This window comes from Schistocerca serialis, chromosome 8, assembly GCF_023864345.2.
Source record: "Schistocerca serialis cubense isolate TAMUIC-IGC-003099 chromosome 8, iqSchSeri2.2, whole genome shotgun sequence".
Taxonomy (NCBI): domain Eukaryota; kingdom Metazoa; phylum Arthropoda; class Insecta; order Orthoptera; family Acrididae; genus Schistocerca; species Schistocerca serialis.
The window spans coordinates 559,399,000-559,417,858 of record NC_064645.1 but is presented as its reverse complement, the minus strand read 5'-3'; the positions used below and the strand labels follow the sequence as shown (position 1 = coordinate 559,417,858).

Below are 18,859 nucleotides of genomic sequence, written 5' to 3'. Positions count from 1 at the left end.
TGAAATGTTTTAATACGACGAGTGTTTGCACTGGGAGTATTGATAGCATTAGAGCTCCTATTACTCAGATTCTTCTGGGGTGGGGGGGTCGTCCATAGCCGGCTGACCACACTCTGACTGACACGTGCTTCTGCGGCTGTAGTCACGGGCCGTGTTTACAGCGGCGGTTTCCTCCGTCAGAGCTGCACTGCAACACGGTGAGTACGTGGTATGTATCTAACAATCTGCCGAGCACTTTTCCGGGGTTTAAGTGTCAGTGCAATATGACGATATGTACAAAATAGTTTTGTCACTGACAATCTCAGCTGGAGAAATAAGTGGCAGACAGTGCTCCCTGCATCAGTAATTTGGTGGGTAAATTCAGTAAGAGCCAACCAGAATACTCCATTCATTCACAAGACGTCCTTCGCGCTAGGGCAAAGGAGCCTCTACGAACTGGCTCGAACGAGATGGAGGCAGAGTATCTACGGAAACTACTGAGAACCCAAGTGTTCAAAGACAAGTTGAAGTAGGCCATCCATCTCTGGCTGGGATGCTGTCACTCATCCGCCACTGTGCCATTAGCATATCTCCAGACCAGTAGCTGTAGGACACCGAAAATTCCCATCATTATTCTCTTCTGTAGGACAGTGCATCGAATTCTGTTTGCATAATTGTTCTGATTTCCCCGTGTGTGCTTAGACAGTGCTCTCCTTCCAAACAACAAGAATGCTTTTATGATTAACGGTTGTTTTCGCGAGTCTGCACAAACATGATGAAGGCTTTTAGCGGCGAGAACGTTTAACGTTTCTGATATGTGTGTCGAGAGCAGGACTTCACGATTCCCAGGAAGGGAACATGTGATGTCTCGTTAGGACCACCAGGAAGAATGCAATCGGTGTTATTCTGGGCTATTTTCGTAAACAGGTCCTGTTAGGACAAGAATTTTCATGCAGACAAGCTGAGACATCACAAAAGCTCCTACAAAAGCGACCATTAACTATTTCTGTGACACTTTAAGATTTCCGAGAGGAAGACTTGGCTCTTATTTACATAGACATGTGACATCAGTATAACACTGACAACTTTTTAGCTGTGCCTGCGAGTCTGAGACACTATGCATACATCTCACTGAGGGTGATCCGCTATGCAAACAGCTCTGGGCCCGCAGCTATGCATTATTGCGCCAGCAACAGTGCTTAGTTGAATACATATTTCGACAGGTATTTCTCAGGTGTCATGTATGAAAGAGATGCCGCCACCTCATGCTTGCGGGACCCGAACTGACCCCTGTCCTTGGTTCGGCAGCTGACGGCTGTGTCGTCTGTTTGCGGGGGCAGCTGGAGAGTGTGCGGTGGATTCCTGTGCGGTCCAGTGGACAGGGCTGGCGGTGCATGCTTTGCGATCGATTTTTAACTGTATAATTACATGTTACGTGTGTTTCATGACAGTATTCCTTACGCGATTGGAATAAAAAAGAAACGCGATCGATGTAATTACTTCTTATAAGACCTGTATCTTTCCAAACAGCAGAGAATGATGAGCAAGAGAAATCCAACCCCTGCGACTGATCTTTTTATATATAAAAATATACCCTTGAATTTCAGTCTGTGAGATCACTCCTCTCCACTACAGAGCAGCCAATTGCTGCAGAGGAGGGGTGGGGGAGAGGGGAGGGGGAGAGGATAGGGGGGGACGAAGGGGCAATAGGGTGGCGGGGACAGGGCTGTATCGATTTTCTGAAAAATTCTTCAACTAAATAAATAAACTGTATTCTATACACTGCATTGAATCCCCGTAAGTTGTTTAGATAAACGTTATTCCACACCTTGTCTAAATTGTTTAAACAATAATCCATTCACTGCAATCAACTTCTGGAAACTTCTTTAACTAAATAACTAAACTATATTCCATGCACTGCCATAAATAATTAAACAATATTCTATACATTGTATAAATTGTTTAAACAATATTCCATACACTGCAATTGAATTCCCTCCTAATGACCGATCAACTGAGTCTTTTTCCCGCCAATTTCCAGGAGGGATGGTGGGGTGGGAGGGTGTTCACCAGAGAAGTAGAGGTTAATTAGTTGATCAATTTAATTAAATAGTCAATCAGATTGATAAGAGTGACAGGGGCTATTTCAGTGGGGGGGGGGGGGGGAGGGTGTGACGTTGAGGTTTTGTGAGACTGGGGTGAAGGGGGCAGGGGAACAATAGGTTAAGGACCTGTCAATCAAATGAATGGGTCCTTTTAGCAGAACAACAGGTTAAGTACCTGTCGATCAAAGGAGACCGATAGGTTTACCCCCGAATGCATACCTGCCCCTGAAGTAGGCAACCTCCACTAACAAAACGTGCTCGCTCACTCTTTGTTCCACTACCGTTCTTTTGCTTTTTGTGTGGTCTTTTATGGAATTCTTCCTATGTGTTTTCTTGTTGTCTTTCCCATTCTAGCTTTATATTGGATTCTATGATATTTTTCAAGTCAATCTTCTCTATGTGTGTTATTTTCTGATGGATTTTCTTCGTTGTAAATTTGATTTTGATTTGAGTTTGATGGTGGTCCGAATCGTCGTTCACACCTCCGCGAACTCGAATGTCGTGGAAGTCTTTCTGGAGTTGGTAGGAAAACGTTACATAGTCTGTTGGGAATTCTCCCATTTGTTGTATAGGTGATATCCATATTTTCTGTTTTCGCAGGTATTTCCTGAGGGTGATTCACATAATCTTCAGGTTGTTCTCCTGGCATAATTCGGTGACTCTCGCGTGTATATTTGTGCGAGGGGTATTTTCCCGCAGTGCTCTGGTGGCATTTTTCCTGCCGATTTGGTGCCGAAATCACCAAGTAAAATTTTTATGTCGTCTTTGGGATCTTGGTTATCATTCTCTCTCATGTGGCCCAGAATTTCTCTGTTGATTTGGGGCCTTTTTTGTTGTCTCCATTCATGGTGGCGTGTACTTTCATCATTTTGTATTTCTTGTTTGCGCACAGTAGATGCGTTGTCATTAGTCTGTTGTTTATGGGGGTGACTTCTCTGATTGCACTGATTATGTTCTTGTGTGCCATGAAGGCCATACCCAGAAGTGGGGCACTCCTGGCCACTCATTTTTCGCTCTTGCTCTTAAAAATACGGTAGTTTCCGTAGTCTATTGTGCCTTCGTCTGTTATGCGTGTTTTCTGCAAGGAAACTATCATTATCTTTTTTTTACCGATCTCCGATGTCCGCTGTGCAGTTTTCCTAGTTGGATCAGGGCGTTTATATTGTAGATTTCAAGAAATGTAAAAGTTTTGGGTAGAATTTTGACAGAGGACTCCTACTTTCTCTGTGATCGTGTAAGTCCAGGTTACCTAGAATGCGCATTGCTGGTTGTCGTCTGTAGAGGTGTGGATTACTCACAAGCTGAGTTGTAGTTGTTATTCCTCCACGAGTCATGTGAGTGTTGCCACATGCAACGGTCTTGAAATCGGGAGATAGAAACTCAAAAAGCAGGAGATAGCAATAGATACTAGGCAGTCTATTCTCCATGCTACTGACCCACTATTTTATGTCAATAAATTCAACATATACGCAAAACTCACACTAAATTAGGAAATTACTGTTACAGCGGTTTCGCAAATAGTGTATCTATAATTATCGCCCTTTTTACTATGTTTCAGCTTCGCTTTCCCACACACCTATGTAGTTTTAAGAATTCTTTTCTTTTTCCAAGCTCCAGGTGCACTCATTTCAGCGTTTAACTTCCCTGAAAACAAAATACGGGGTGTTCAAAAAGTCTTCTCCGCAGTGCCGTATGATTGTTAGCCGCGCGTGCCGTAAGATTGTGAGTCCCATATTTTTCAACGAATCAATTAACGCACAACGATACTGCAGTGATATTCTGTACCCACTCATAGGAGAACTTGTGTTAAGTGAAATACTGAACGGTTATTTTCAACAAGATGGTGCAACCGCGCATACAGCTCGCGTTTCAATGTCACTGCTTGCTGATGTTTTTGGTGGCCTCCACGATCACCTGACCTAACACCACCTGACTTTTTCTTATGGGGTACAGCGAAAGCAACTGTCTATAAAAACCGTCCAAAATCCATCGATGAATTGAAAACTGCAATATTCACTTTCACTGCTTCTGTTACAGAAGAAATGTTACAGCTTGTGTTTGGAAACACAATTAGACGAATTGAATTGTGTATTGAACAACAGGGGGACACTTTCTACATTTAATGTGAAAATTTGTAAGTAAAATTCACTGTGGCATACGGCACGCGCGGGTAACAAGTAACAGCGAACTGATGCATCTTCTCTTTAGCAGTGAAATGCACTAAACCAATAATTGTTGGCAGCATGCACCGCTATATCGTATTACACTTCATTCATACCATTCCAGTAACTCAAGGCAGTTGACACCATGTGACACATCTTACCATCGCAACTACTCTGTAGTACTTTGACACCATAGTTTTGCAAGTACGTTGGTTATTATTACCCAAGTTTTTCACAAAACTTTAGCTACAAGAATACAGATACCATGTGAACTGCATTACTGTCTTTGAATGAATAACGAAGCGGCTACTGCAGACGTATTTTGACAACATTATATGCAAATAAATGATAACTGTTCTATTTTTAGCTGAGACTGTTATGAGTCGTTGCAGAGTACTATAAGAATCATTCTAGCTTTTCGCAGTCAGGCGTCGGTGGGTTATCGTTTCACAGGCATTATTGTGAACACACAAACAGAGGTTGTAAATAACATCCATGCGAGGAATAAGCTCAAAAGTACCTTTACTCAGGACTTGTAACTAATAAGAGAAAAAGTCTCTGTGAGGAAGAGCTCAGAGAAGGGATGTCCAAAACTTAATTATTTTCCAATAAATAAAGACATTTGCCAAAAGGAAAGTTACTTTGAAGGAACAGACACAAATGTGATAAAAACAGATGATTTCCCGTATTATTTGCTTTTTAGCAGCAGTGCAGCGGAATTTTTTTAAAAAAACAGGAAATCTCCTGCGAAAACAGTAGATCTGACAACACTGACCATGGTCGCTTGTAATCTTGTTGGTCCAGTGTTTACACCAGTAAATTAGAAACGGGGTTTATTAGTTCATAGATATATGGGGTGTAAGATGTAGGGGCTATATGGTGCCCACACTTCACCTGAAACAGTGTCTTGAAGACTAGTTTCTAGCGATGATAATATTACTGGTAAATAAAATACTGGTGAGTTGCCATAAAGCCCATTTGCACGAGTGACTCTCTTGTCTCAGTCGACTACTTGTGGCGAGTGAATCTACTGCTGTGCATCTACCGTTTTATTCTTGTAGGCCCTACTGAGTCTCGCCTATCACGAATTGTCTTTTTAGTTGACACGCCAGTGACACAATTCTGTGCCTTGTGAGAGATGTCTGTTCGCAGTTTGGCGAAAGTGAGTTTATGAGGGACAATCATGTATAAAAAAAAAATCGGAATATAGTAACAGCATGCAGGAACAAGCGGAAAGAAAATAAGTTTGAGTAAAATGAACGGTAACTTACGTATTTAAAAAAAGTCATTAAACATAAACGTAATACGGAAAAGGTTGAAGGAAAGTGGTATTTGCCGTGCAGAGTCAATATTATACGTCTGTCACTAGGAAGCACAGCGACATAAAGAAAAAAATTATGTTTTACGCATCTTTCAATCGCATTGCTAAGCGAAAGATCGCGAGAAGCCAATAATTTTGGATGCGATTGTCACAAATATCTCTTATCTAGTCATACAGTGGACGACTGTCCAAATCACGTGTTCAAGGTCAGTTGTTTTTTTGTAATTGTACGTTTGTTACCCAATGTTTCTGTCATTGAACGACGAGAAAGCGAGGAGCGTAGGTAATTGAGTTAATAATCAAATAAAAAGACACATTTTGTGATCCACGGGGATTACAATAGTACGGTTTTGATGTTGTGGGCTCCGAAAAATGAGTAAAAATTCTGTCTCGCAGTTTTTTGGGAGATGTCACCAATGGAATCACGGAAAATACTGCACACAGGGTAACCAACGACAGCTAGCGAAGTTTTCTATTTTCCTTCAAGTTTAAAAAATATGTTATTAAGAAGTACACCTAATACGCTAGAGAAAATTTACGAAATAGTTATTAAACACACAAGAGTATTATATATTTGACAAATCAAGCAAACTTCGCCGTCGTTTATTGAAAACGCTTATGCAGTTCTCGTTGTATAGTTGGTATCTCTGCTCACTAGTTCGAGAGTAGCGTAATATCTTTGTTATCCGCGTGAACATCAACGGAGTCAGTTGCGACGTGAGAGCAGGTGGTGTACGTTTGTGGGTGATGGCATGTGTTGACAGTGCTTTGTGCTGGATCCACATACTGAAATACAAAAGCACGGTATGTTATAACAATAACTTTCTTTGAAAAGTCCGTCTTTTTAGTACAGACTGTACGTAACGATTATGAGTAGTGAATAGAAAACATTAGTTACGTTTTGCGAATTTCAGCATTTGAATCATTTATGCGTAGTATATGGCTAAATAAGCAGGCATCCGTATAGCGTAGTTAGGTAAATCCACCCGAAAGTCAGAGTTGATAGAGTTTTATGTTATTTAAACTGTTGTCAAAACATTAAGAGTATCGTTTCCACAAAATAGTGTTGCTTAATGTGTCTGAAATGTTAAATAACACCTGCAGTTATGTGATTGAAGTTTACATTTTTTGTAAATTGAAATTTATTAGTCTCGTGATGTACATAATTTGATTCACGTGCAGGAAGCACCCTAAAACTTTGTAGTGAAACTTCGCTGTAAACAGAACAACTGAGGATAATACAAACACCCAAATAACGCAGTTTAGTCATAGAGAAAAAAATCTAATGTTAAGTGTGATGACGCCCAAATTCAGTCCTGTCACTATGCGGGTCTGTTACCCGATGACCAGCGACTAATTATCTCGATTTTTATGTTTATATGCCCTTACTGCTGAAGAAAGAATTATTTCGGTGTCAGCTGTATATAAATCTAAAATTACTAAAGTTATATCTGCGCGCATTCACACTATTAAAAATATCTTAGTGCTTACGTTACTGATCTGGATTACGCATTCTACAATGTTTGTAATTTAGAAAATAAGATTTAGCTTTTTTTTTTTTTTTCAGAGTACACCCCGTCAATTCGGCAGGCTGGCATTTTTCCTCTCTTCACATATTTCTTGTTCGTAATTGTTTTTGAAATTTGCATATGACTCCAGGGTACATGTTTACAATAGGGAGTTACAGCAGTTTTAAGCGTAATTGTGAGCCTTTCTTTTCCTGTAAAAATGCCGATCCGCGTTTCATTGTTTAACGAATATACCGCAAGTGCAGCATGTCACTGTGTGTAGTACAGATGAATAATAGATAATAAAGACAAGGAATGAATCAGATAATTCTCTAATTTCTCAGCAAGATTATTCTGAAATGAAGTAAGAAGCACAGACAATATCGAGCGTTAAGAATATGTGAAATATGCTTAAAAAAATTGAGAAAACAACAGTTAAGCTCCTGTCAAAACTCAGATGTACATTCCGTTTACGTACTGGAAGTACGTTTGAGAAAGGCAGGAATTTTCTTTCCCTGGACGTGTGGGTTGTTTGGCACGGAGCATTGGCTTTGTACAAGAGTGCAGGAGGAAACTGTCTCAGCATTCTTAAATTGTAGATAACGTGCATAAATCTGAATGGCCGGACGGGTGTTTGAATTGCGCTCCCCCCGGGCAAACTCACATATCGACTATTTTAAACAATGCCCAATCTCGCTAATTCAATTGGCCACAAATCTGCTATTTAATAGCGGGACTGGTAGACAGGAAGGCTCTGTAGCCTCATTAAAACCTCATAGGACGCACAGTATATTTGCATTTTATTTAAAAACGATAATGGAGAACAGATTATTTGGATGGAGGTGGTCGTTGGCGCAATTCCAGGTCATAGGAAGGAAGATTTTTGAAAATTGCTGCTGTGGTAAAATACACCACTACGTGAAAGTCTGTGGATAATGAGAAAATCTGACCAGAGATGATCTGAAATATATGGCTAATAGAAGTCAGATAGCTCTAGTTTTTCATCCACAAAAATTTTATTCTATCATAAAAGTGCACCAGAAGGAGTAGAGAGAATATTTAATCTTTCACTATTATTTTAATGTGGTATTTCTTCGTTGCAGCTGATCTTCCGTTCACACTGTTATAAGCAAAAGAAAGGACAGTATACGATTCTTTATTTAGGTGTTCATCCATCCATCTGTTGACAAATTTGTGTGGATGTCATCATTATAATTTACATATTATACTACTCACAGCTGGAATAAAGAAGATAAGACAAGAAATTAATGATACAGTCTTAGTGTATGTACCATTTATCGCTGAACTATAAAAGAGTAAAGGAACTAAAAGAACCTGATTCACACAACAGAAACAAAACACGAGACTGCTCAGTTAATATACCTTGGTTTTACAGTACAAGGTACGATTTACAAACTAGATACGTATCATGTGGCTTAAATATACAGCATGCCGTTTGTCTACTTTCTTACTGATCAATTTGATTATTTGTAATAAGTTTTTTATTGTATGTAATCTTTGAGTAAAGACTATTTTTTTCTATTTTTTAATGTTGGTGAACGTTTTCAGACCATTTAAGTCACACATTTCCTTTGTAACTTTGATAACTTTTGGCAATTTGTTATACAGGTGACTCCTTAATGGTCTGCCTCTTACCTTTCTCCGTACCCATAAATAAGTACCAGAGACCACAATAATAGGTTTGGTGGTTAAGTTTTTTCGGGAAATGTTGCCGGTGGAATCCCAGAAAATACTACACACATGGTGACCAATTACAGCCAGTGGGGAAAAGAAGAAACAAACTACATATTGGTTTATTGAAATGCATGTAATGCTACATTTTTCCATTTTTCTGTACCTTGTGTGTGCAAAGTACATTGTTCTCAGGCATGAACTGTGACACACAGTCGTTAATACTTATATCACACAGCATGCTGTACTAATTCTCTTTCCAAATACTCAGAAACTCATCCCATGTAAATATTATCTTGTTGTATTACTCTCTTCATTTAGAGTAGAAGTTAGTACTATTAGTCTTTATATTCAGAATTACCATGTTGTTTGTTGGCCAGTTGCACACCACCAAAAGCACCCTGTCAGCTTTCCCTTCGCATTATTTCTGGTGCTCTGTCAGTGTTATTACACAGCTGTCATCAGTAAATAGCACTGCTTCATTTTGTGGTCCACAATAGGATGTCATTAATCTAAATAAGAAACAGTTTGGGGCCAAATGCCTTCCCTTGAGGGACTCCAATGTTCACATTTATTTATTTATTTGTCTTTATTCATCAAACATAATTTCACAATGGTACAGGATTTGTTAAGGTAATACAACACAAATCAATAAACTGGGAAATACAACACACAGCATACATAACATGCTTTATGAGGATAGGTTGTAGATAGTCTGTGGTGATAAGGCAGGTGGTCAGCTGTAGACTTGACAAAGGAAGCATCCCAGCATTTGCCATAGTGATCTAGGAACACCCAAATCAGGGTGAGCCTCCCGAATATGAGGCCAATGTTGTAACAGGTGCACAGCTTCATCCAGTCAGTCCATATCCTATGGTGTTCCTCGATTTACACACAATTTGTTTCAGGTAACTTGCAGTATGAAACATAGTTTCGATCTTTATTGCCGCAGATACTGAAGGCACCCACTGATGACTCCTGGACTGTTTCTGGTTACTTAGAAAGTAAAACATAATTCCAGTCTCTGCTGCTGCACAGACTAAGACACAAACTGCTGACTCTTGGACTGTGAAGGTGCTGCTGTGCACCTTGCATTGGCTCCATTCTCTCAGTGTTAAACTATGTGCTTTTGTGTACCTGAAAAACTAAGCCAACTCACATTACTATCCTGCATTCTACATCTTGAGACTTGATTTCCATATGAAAGCAGTAAACCATAATCAAATGTTGAAATGCAGAAATGTGATGTAGTTATCCCCCTTTCGCTAAGTAATTTTAGTGTGTAATGTGCATTACTTATGCTGAAGAACATTTTAGCTGCCTTTTTAAACAAATATGTTTTAATAATCTTTTTCTCTTCTTTGCCAGTTTATTATTCAATTTTATCATCTAATATAAAATAAAATGCTGTTTTGAGTTTTTTTTGTTTATCCTGGGTAAATATAACTCCAAACTGGATCTTTTTCCATTATTATGTATAAAAATATTGGTGCTGTATTTAGTAATAGTACATATTGATATTCACTTCATGCAGCAAGGATGCCCAGTATTTTAAATTGCTCTTCACAGTGAATCCAACTACTACTTCCAGTTGTTATCCTTATGGCTCTTTTCTGCAGTTTAAAAACTGTGTCCATGTTTTGTGCCTGTGATCCCCAGGAGACCCAAAGTTAGGACTTGTGTGCTTGAGGATAGTAGTACATCACAACAAGACATTAGCTGTTACAGTCTGATAACATCCTAAGAGTGTAACATTCTGATAACATTCTTTTTGCCAGTAACTAAGAACATTGTATATTTTCTCAAAAATAAAAGCTTATGTGGATTTGATGGAGTCTTCAATGGAATACCAAAGATTTGTTCCCAATTAATAAGCCCTGTGTTGTTTGAAATACATGATGCATCACCAGCTCAAGGTAATTCTCCAGAGAGCCTGAAATAAGCCATTGCCTCATGCTTGTTTAAGAAAGGTGATAGCAGAGATGCCAGTACCTTTTTCAAAATTTTTGAGAAGGTGATGCATTCAAGAGTAGCATCTCAGCTGAGCAACAGTAATGTTCACAGTAACTCAAAATTTGGATTGCCGAGAGTTGCTCCACTGAGAATGCTGTTTGCGTCTCCCTCATCAAATTTTACAAGCATTAAATAACAAAACAGTGCTGGTTGGTATTTCCCACATCTCATCTAAGGCATTTGACTGAGTGACTTATAATATTCTCATACATAAACTGATGTCTTATGGGATTGATTGTATAACCAACCACTAGATAATGCCGTATCTGACCATAAGACTGCAGAAAGTTTTACACAGTAATTCAACCAGTATAGACTGTGGACATTATTCTCACTGGGGAGAAATTACATATGGGGTTTCCCAATGCTCGATCTTAGATCTGCTATTGTTGTTAAATATATAAATTGGTGTAGTACACACAGATGTGCCTAACTCACTATTGTTGCTATATGTATTCTAGGATCTTCAATATAATCTTCAAAAAGAACTGATGCTGCTCATTGTATCTAAAAACAAAGATGATGTGACTTACCAAACGAAAGCGCTGGCAGGTTGATAGACACACAAACATACACACAAAATTCAAGTCATCAGGAAAGAGGGGAGGAGAGGGAAAGACGAAAGGATGTGGGTTTTAAGGGAGAGGGTAAGGAGTCATTCCAATCCCGGGAGCGGAAAGACTTACCTTAGGGGGAAAAAAGGACAGGTATACACTCGCGCCGCGCCGCCCCCCCCCCCCCCCCCCCCCCACACACACACACACACATTTTACAAATGTCTGCTTGTGTCTGTGTATGTGCGGATATATATATATGTGGTGTGTTTGGTAAGTCACATCATCTTTGTTTTTAGATATATTTTTTCCATGTGGGATGTTTCCCTCTCTTTATGAAGATGATATTGAAGATCCAAGAATACATATAACAATAGTGAGTTACGCACATCTGTGTGTACTACACAAATTATAAGTGTAACACATAGTGAGGAAATAATAGCCTGGAAACTTTAGAATTCTTAGGTGTCCATATTGATGGGAATTTAAGCTGCAAAAAGCATATTTTGGAACTCGTAATACAGCTTAGTTGAGCCACATTTTCACATAGAATCATTTCAAACCTTGGGGAGGCGCAGATCAGTAAGTTGATGTATTTTGCATATTTTCATTCAGTAATTTTATGGGGTAACTCATCTTTAAGAAAGAAAGGTCTTTGTTGCTCAAAAAATCTGGTGTAAGAATATTGTGGTGCTCACCCACGATCACTTGCAGACATCTGTTTGAGTTACACACTTTGACTGCTGCTTCACAATACATTTATTCCTTCCTGAAGTTTATTGTGAATAAACCACTGCTGTTCAAAAGAAACAATGACATACATAATTATGATATCAAAAGGGGAAAATGATGTTCATTACATCAAATTAATGTTTCTTGAATACAAAAAGTGTAAAACTGTTAAAAAGTTTCTCCTCAACAACCCCTTTGTTCTGTAGAATTAATTCTATTATTGTAATCTGTAAAAATTGGTGGCTACTCACATCAGTATGTCTTTTTTTAAAGTGACAGTGATCATCATATAAGCATATTTACAAAGTAGTTTGTGATGTGAATATAAAATTATTTATTCCACATAATTAAGATTTATCATGCAAATGGTCCATGGAACATGAAACTAACTTCAAATATTTGTTCCATGTTACCTGACAGTGTTCATCCCTAAACACTTCGTGTGTGCCACACAATCTATAGATTTATCATTAATGTGGCTGAGTTTTTTTCCCTCTCTTTATGCTGAAGTACACATGGTTTTTCTTTGTGTTTAATGTTAATTTCATACATACTGACCACATGTAAACTTCGATGAGGCTTTCATTTGCTTTCTATAATAGTACTTTTAATATTTCATCAGTGGCTATGATGATGCTGTCATCAGCAAAGGGAACTTTTCCTCCGTGTGGTATAGTATCTGGAAAGTAGTTGACATTATTAAGAATGGTATTGGACCCAACACACCACATTGAGGAACACCAATGTTTATGTGGTTCTTGAGTGACAGTTGCTCTACCAAAAATTTAGTATCAGCAGAGACGTGGATTATTCCATCTTTTATGCACTGTTTCCCACGTAAGACTGGAAGCACTCTTCCGTTATTCCTCTTGTACTTAGCACTTCCAACTTGTTCAGCAGTATTTCATGGTTAAGTGTCAAAAGCCTTAGACAATCTAAAACACTTACAACACTGCCCCCCCCCCCCCCCCCCAACAAAAGCTTCAAGTACCACTTTCGTGAACTTTCCAGTGGTATACATTGTACTTCTCCCACTTTTCAACCCACAGTGCACTTCGTTAAAGAGGTTTTATGTACTCATATAACTTAAGTCTCTGTTTCACAATTGCTTCAATTTTGAGACTGAAGACAGCAGTGATATTATCCTGCAGTTTTTGTTGCTTTCCACATTACCTCCTTTTAGTAAGGGCATCACTCATGTATGCTTTAGGTATTCTGGGAAAACACGTGAAATAAAGGACTCATTTTATTTATTAATGGGACTTTTATGCTATCTATGTATACCTTCAGAACATAGACAGGAACCTTATCCACACCACTGACTACTTACTTTTTAATTGTTATACTGTCTTCCTAAATTCAAGCTGTATTGTAGGAATGATCATCATTGTGCTCACTTTGTAAGTCATTGTGGGTGCATCATATGTTGTAGGAAGATTTTTCTGCAGCTCCTCTGGAATACCAGAGAAATAGACATTTATATAATTTGCTAATTCCTGAGGACTTTCTATTATTCTATCCCTATCTTTGATTTGTATGATGCTATACTTGTCTGCCGTTCCCAGTTTTTTGTTTTATAACATCCCACATGGCTTCGTTTTTTATTTTCTGCATTATATATTAAATTGTCATTGAATGAATCTTTTTACTGCATGCAATGCCCTCGTATATTTTTTTGTACCTGTGACTACTCGTGGAACAGTGGACTACTGTTCTGCTTTTGTAAAGAACTGAGACAGTTCTCTCTGTGGCCTTTATAATACCCACAGTTAATCCATCTATTTTCCTTAGCTGCAGTAGAAATGGATTTTTGAAAATATCTCCTCAAAAATTAATTTAAACACTGTGCAGAATTTAGAGTACTTAGCATCTACACTTCTTTCTGTATGCATATCGCATGTTTGATTTGCCAATGCTCAAGAACGAGTATTTATTTTATGATCTGAGAGAGTCCTGTGATTTAACTGTTTTCACCGAATTTATCTTTAACTTTGTTTTCTAACAATATTGATCCAAAATCCTAAAATCTGACAAATACTTGACAGTTTTCTGTGTCAGTATCCATAAGTACATGATCTCAAAGTGAAGCTGAATTTTTGAAACCCTCGAAGAAGTGTTCACCAATTTGGCCATGCCATAAGTATTCAAAATGTTTATGAAGTTGTTGCTAATGCCATCCTCAGCCTGTGTTAATGTTCATGTTTCCATTAGTTTTGGGCCCGAGACTCTTTAAAGTGCTTCAGATAATTTGTTGAAGAAAGTGTCCACATTACCAATAGGTGAGCAGTAAACATACAGATTGAATAAATTATTATAGGCCTCTAGCTTTGTTACTTAAAAGGCTGCCAATTCAAAATGTTTATCTACAATAGTTTTGGTCAGATTTTCTCTAGCTTTAAAATGTTTTCCAATGCTCTTAGGGGTACATGATCCCCCACCCTCTAAGGTAGTTCCACAGTAGCAACTTGTACATTTGTATGATTATAGCACTATATGCTGCAATTTATTTTTTATACAGCAGCATTCTGTAATCACTTTGTAATGCGTGCTACCGAGCTGCTCCAAGACAGCAATTTATGTTCAAGCTAGTGTATTTTATTTTTGATGAATTAACAGATAATTCTGGGAAATTTTCTGTGGTGCTTGTGCTCCCCATTAAGGCACATTCTACTTCCCACATACACAGTGTAAAAGTCTTTAAGGTGGTTGAGATACTTTTTAAGAGAGGGAAGCCTGTTTCAAGACCTATTTCTCCTACCCATGACAACAGGTATTTGACCATGTGTGGTCCCACACCCACCCACTATATTCTCACTAATAAACTCCACTAATCTCCCTTTCCAAAACCTGTTGAGGTGCACACCATGCCAGGGAAGGCCCATTTGCCGATACTCCTCACCAACACCAGCTCGTTGTGCGCCCAGCCAGCAGTCGTTGGCGCAATCTCCAGCATTGCATTGACAAGCGTAACAGCACTGCCAAGATGAGGCTAGTCGTGTTGTCAGAACAGCTGTACCTTGCTTACATTGATGCCACCACTTAAAGCCAGTTTCTCTGGTCACCACTTGTTGTATGCCTTGTCCCTGTCTGTTCTTACACAAAGGCCCTAAGCCCCAATCACTTGATCTAGACCAGCACCTGGCTTGAAAATGAAAATGCTGGTGATCTGATACTCCTCCCCTAACTCCTCCAGTACCTTAGGTCCTCCATCTCCACCATGATTTCTACCTATCAGTAGTACTCTCTTCATCTTAACATTAGTATTATTCCTAATCACAGTCAGTCTGCCACACACATTGTATTCCTGCAGCATCTTGAGGCTCCTTTCCCCACAACCCTGTTGCTGGTAGACACAACAAAACTGAAAGACCATTTCCTCACCCTGCTGTCTCTATCAACTGCCATTTCCCAACAACCCCCATTGCCCTTTCCTCATTCTTAGCAACTCCCTCCTAGCTTGACTCAACTGTGCCCAAAGGGCATAAATCTTCCTTTCCTGCTCCTTTATTAACCTACTGCTGCTACATATTTTGCAGTTCAGGCAGAGGGCCTCAGTGACCTCCTCAGACCTCCCCCACCCCTATGAGACTATTTACTGCAGCTACCACAATGCATCCCACTACTCCCTTTCCCAAGACAGCTCCTACACTTTCCACTATCTATAGGAAAGAAAAAAGGCTGAAATACGAAACAGTGAAGGAATATTATGAAATTTATTACATTTATTTCGCTGTAAACATAATGTAGTCTCTGCAAATGTGTTAAGTTTGCTATTACCACAAGTTCAGTAACATCAGATGTAAGGTTCTGAAAGGTCAGACAAATGTAAACAACTGTTTGTAGCTGTCACACCTTATAGCAATTTAAAACAATTCACAATATTTCAGAGATGTAGTACAGATAGTTCGAATCTTCCCTTCTGTGATAGGAATACCTACACTTGTGTGCTCACAGCAAAATAAAAAAATGGAAAGTCCAAGTTGGGATCTCAGCAATATTGTGAAACAGGTAGATTACGTCACACTGTGAAGATGATTCATTGAGCTGCAGATAGTTGCAACTCAGCATGTCATCTTTACTGTAAGTAGCAATGTTCTTTCCACAATATTGTTAATACTAGTAGTAAAAGGTGTTTATTAAAAATATGTGTAAAGGTACACAATTCATTACAAGTTAGAGCTTAGTACGTAAACAAGTCAGTCAGATGTGTAAAACAGCTATTGGCAATTCATTGTACAGGCAAACACATAATCATACAAAATATACTGCAAAGGTAATCAAAATGTGGAAACAGACACAAAAAGACTAAAAATATAATCAAAATTTGTTTTGATGAGCACAATAGCCTCACTTGCAACTTGGCCGCCATCTTGCCATATTCTGGATCTGAAAGATGTTTCACTATATGTTTAGAACATACTGAAATTTGGGAAGTATGTATTCATTGCACTCTGTTGTGTATGATCCAAACTATTTGTTTACAACCCCCACTCGTCCCTAATTTTCAGTGCCTTACTCTCAATCATTTTGCGATCAGCTGTGTCGGGTGCTTCACTGAGGTTTAGGAAATAGCTGTTAAATTTCTCCTTTACCCAGAGCTTCTAAACTACATTTTTAAAATTGGCCCTAGCAGCTTTCGTTCCCTAGCAGCTTTCGTTCCTTTTTCCATATTTGAAACCTCCCTCCCGCCCAGAGGGCTCGCCGCTCTTTGGTTTATGCTTGGCAACCACGGGGTCCCAGTCTATACAGCATCTTTTCCGTTCCATGCTGCACATCCGTCCTCTTGCTGTTCTTTTTCCCTTCAATTGGGAAACATCTTTGGGATGCATTTGGGAATGTGTTCTGCATTTTCAATAGTCATCAGAACAGTCTCTCCAGTGCTTTTCATTCCTTTTTCCTTTCTTCGTTCCCCTTCTCCTACCCTCCCTCGTCTTCAGCGATTGAGGTTCCTATTTCTTCTTCCTTCCTGTGTGCTCCTTAAGGCCGGCCTATGCAACTGACGTGTAACAGGTTGGTAACACATAACTCCCAGCCCCAGGTCGACAGGTAGGGTTCGCACAGGCCAGGCCCAGGGAGGGATGATTGCCTGAGCTGCTACCTTCCCAAATTGCCAATTGGTCCCTCTGTCAGGTGTTCGGGGAGTGTGACCTAAGGTGGGTGCTTCCCCCTCTGAGGAGGGCCGCCAGTTGGGAGGAGTGCGCCATCAGAGACGATGGCAATCGTGGGGGATTTTCCTGCAATGAGCCAATCATCATCTTCACAATTAATGCCTACTACACGCAAGTGGAATGAAGCTCATGTTTCAAAGATCCTCCCAGCTGCACCACAGTTCCTCGTGGTTTGCTGTACTAAAGACAGTCAGTGCTTCACTATGGTAAATCTGTTTATTATTCAGAAAGGTGTTGATGAAATTGCCAGCTCTGTGAAATCCTGCTCTTGTTTACACAATGGCACTTTACTTTTGGAAATTACTACTGATTCTCAAGCACAGCAACTGCTAGCAGCTTCGCTCCTCTGTGGCTATCCTGTTCGTGTTGAGGCCCATTGAATGCTGAATTTTTCCCGTGGTGTTATTTACACTAGGCTGCTTGATGGTCTGACTGAGGCAGAAATCCAAATGTACCTCTCTGTTCAGGACGTCACTGCAGTCCATCTGGTGGTGATAAAGGTAGAAGCGTCCTGAATGCCCTCAGGCACTATTTTTTTCACTTTTGATAGAGTGGTTCTTCCATCAGAGATCAAAGCAGGCTCTGAAGTTATCACAGTTTGTCCATACTTTCCAAACTCGATGCGCTGCTACCAGTGTCGTCATTACAACCACACTGGAATGTCCTATTGCCACCTGGCCAAATGTGTAACCTGTGGTAGGGATGCTCACAAGGGCGATTGTTCACCTGCTTCTTACCGCTGCATCAATTGCAGTGGTGACCATGAAGCCTCCTTCCGACATTGTCCCACATATCTCAATGAGTGGGCCGTCCAGGAGATCTGGGTGAAGGAAAAAGTGCTTTACCCGGTCACCTGCAAGTTGTTGGCTAGTTAGATACCCTCTGTTTTACCATATGGCACTTACAGTAGCATTCTTGCTACATCTCACTCCACAAAGGACATGACGATGCAGACAAGTGACCTCAAGTTCACCACCATGGTTGTAAAATCACCCAGTGTCATGGTAGCATCCCCATCCCCTCCACCAGGTGTGCAACAAACCGCCAAACTTTCGCCTCACAGGGCGAAGTCATCTGCTACACAACCCACCGGCCGAAAAGGACAGAAAGAATATTTCTGTAAAGACATTTCAGCTAACAAATATTTGAGTCTTTCTCTGCCAACCGGAAAGTCTCCAAGAACTCAAACAAAGGTAAATGGCCTCCTCTTTCGCCGACTCGGAGATCTTCAGTGGTGTCGCCACGTGATACCCTCACTCGATCGACCTCCTTGTCGCTGGTGCACATCGCCAATCGTTTTCCTGCCCTGGGCTGCATGGACAGACAGAGGGAGAAAGCTGACGCCTGTGTAGATCTCATGGAGCAGGATCCTCCAGCCTCTGCACCCTGTAGCACTGAGTCTTCGAAGGCTGGCGCTTGGCAGCCTCCGAAGTGACACCCCTTCATTTTTTCCTCCCTCCCTTTTCCTCATCATGACTACTCCAATGGAACGTTTGTGGCCTTAGATCCAACAAAGAGGACTTAAAGCTTTTCTTGGAATTGCTGCATCCAGTTGTTCTCTGCCTCCAGGAAACAAAATTGCATCCTCATGATCACTTTGACTGCTCACATTGCTTTTCTTAACA

The 18,859-nt window shown here is 40.0% G+C and overlaps 1 protein-coding gene across 1 annotated transcript in view; it reads left to right on the top strand.

Annotated features, from left to right (window-relative positions):
* The first annotated feature begins 6,246 nt into the window (after positions 1–6,246).
* Positions 6,247–18,859, top strand: part of LOC126416074 (putative helicase MOV-10) — a 341,495-nt gene continuing 328,882 nt past the window's right edge. The window contains exon 1 of the mRNA XM_050083555.1: positions 6,247–6,371. The gene's annotated coding sequence lies outside the window, so the exon portion shown is untranslated. The remainder of the gene's footprint in view (positions 6,372–18,859) is intronic.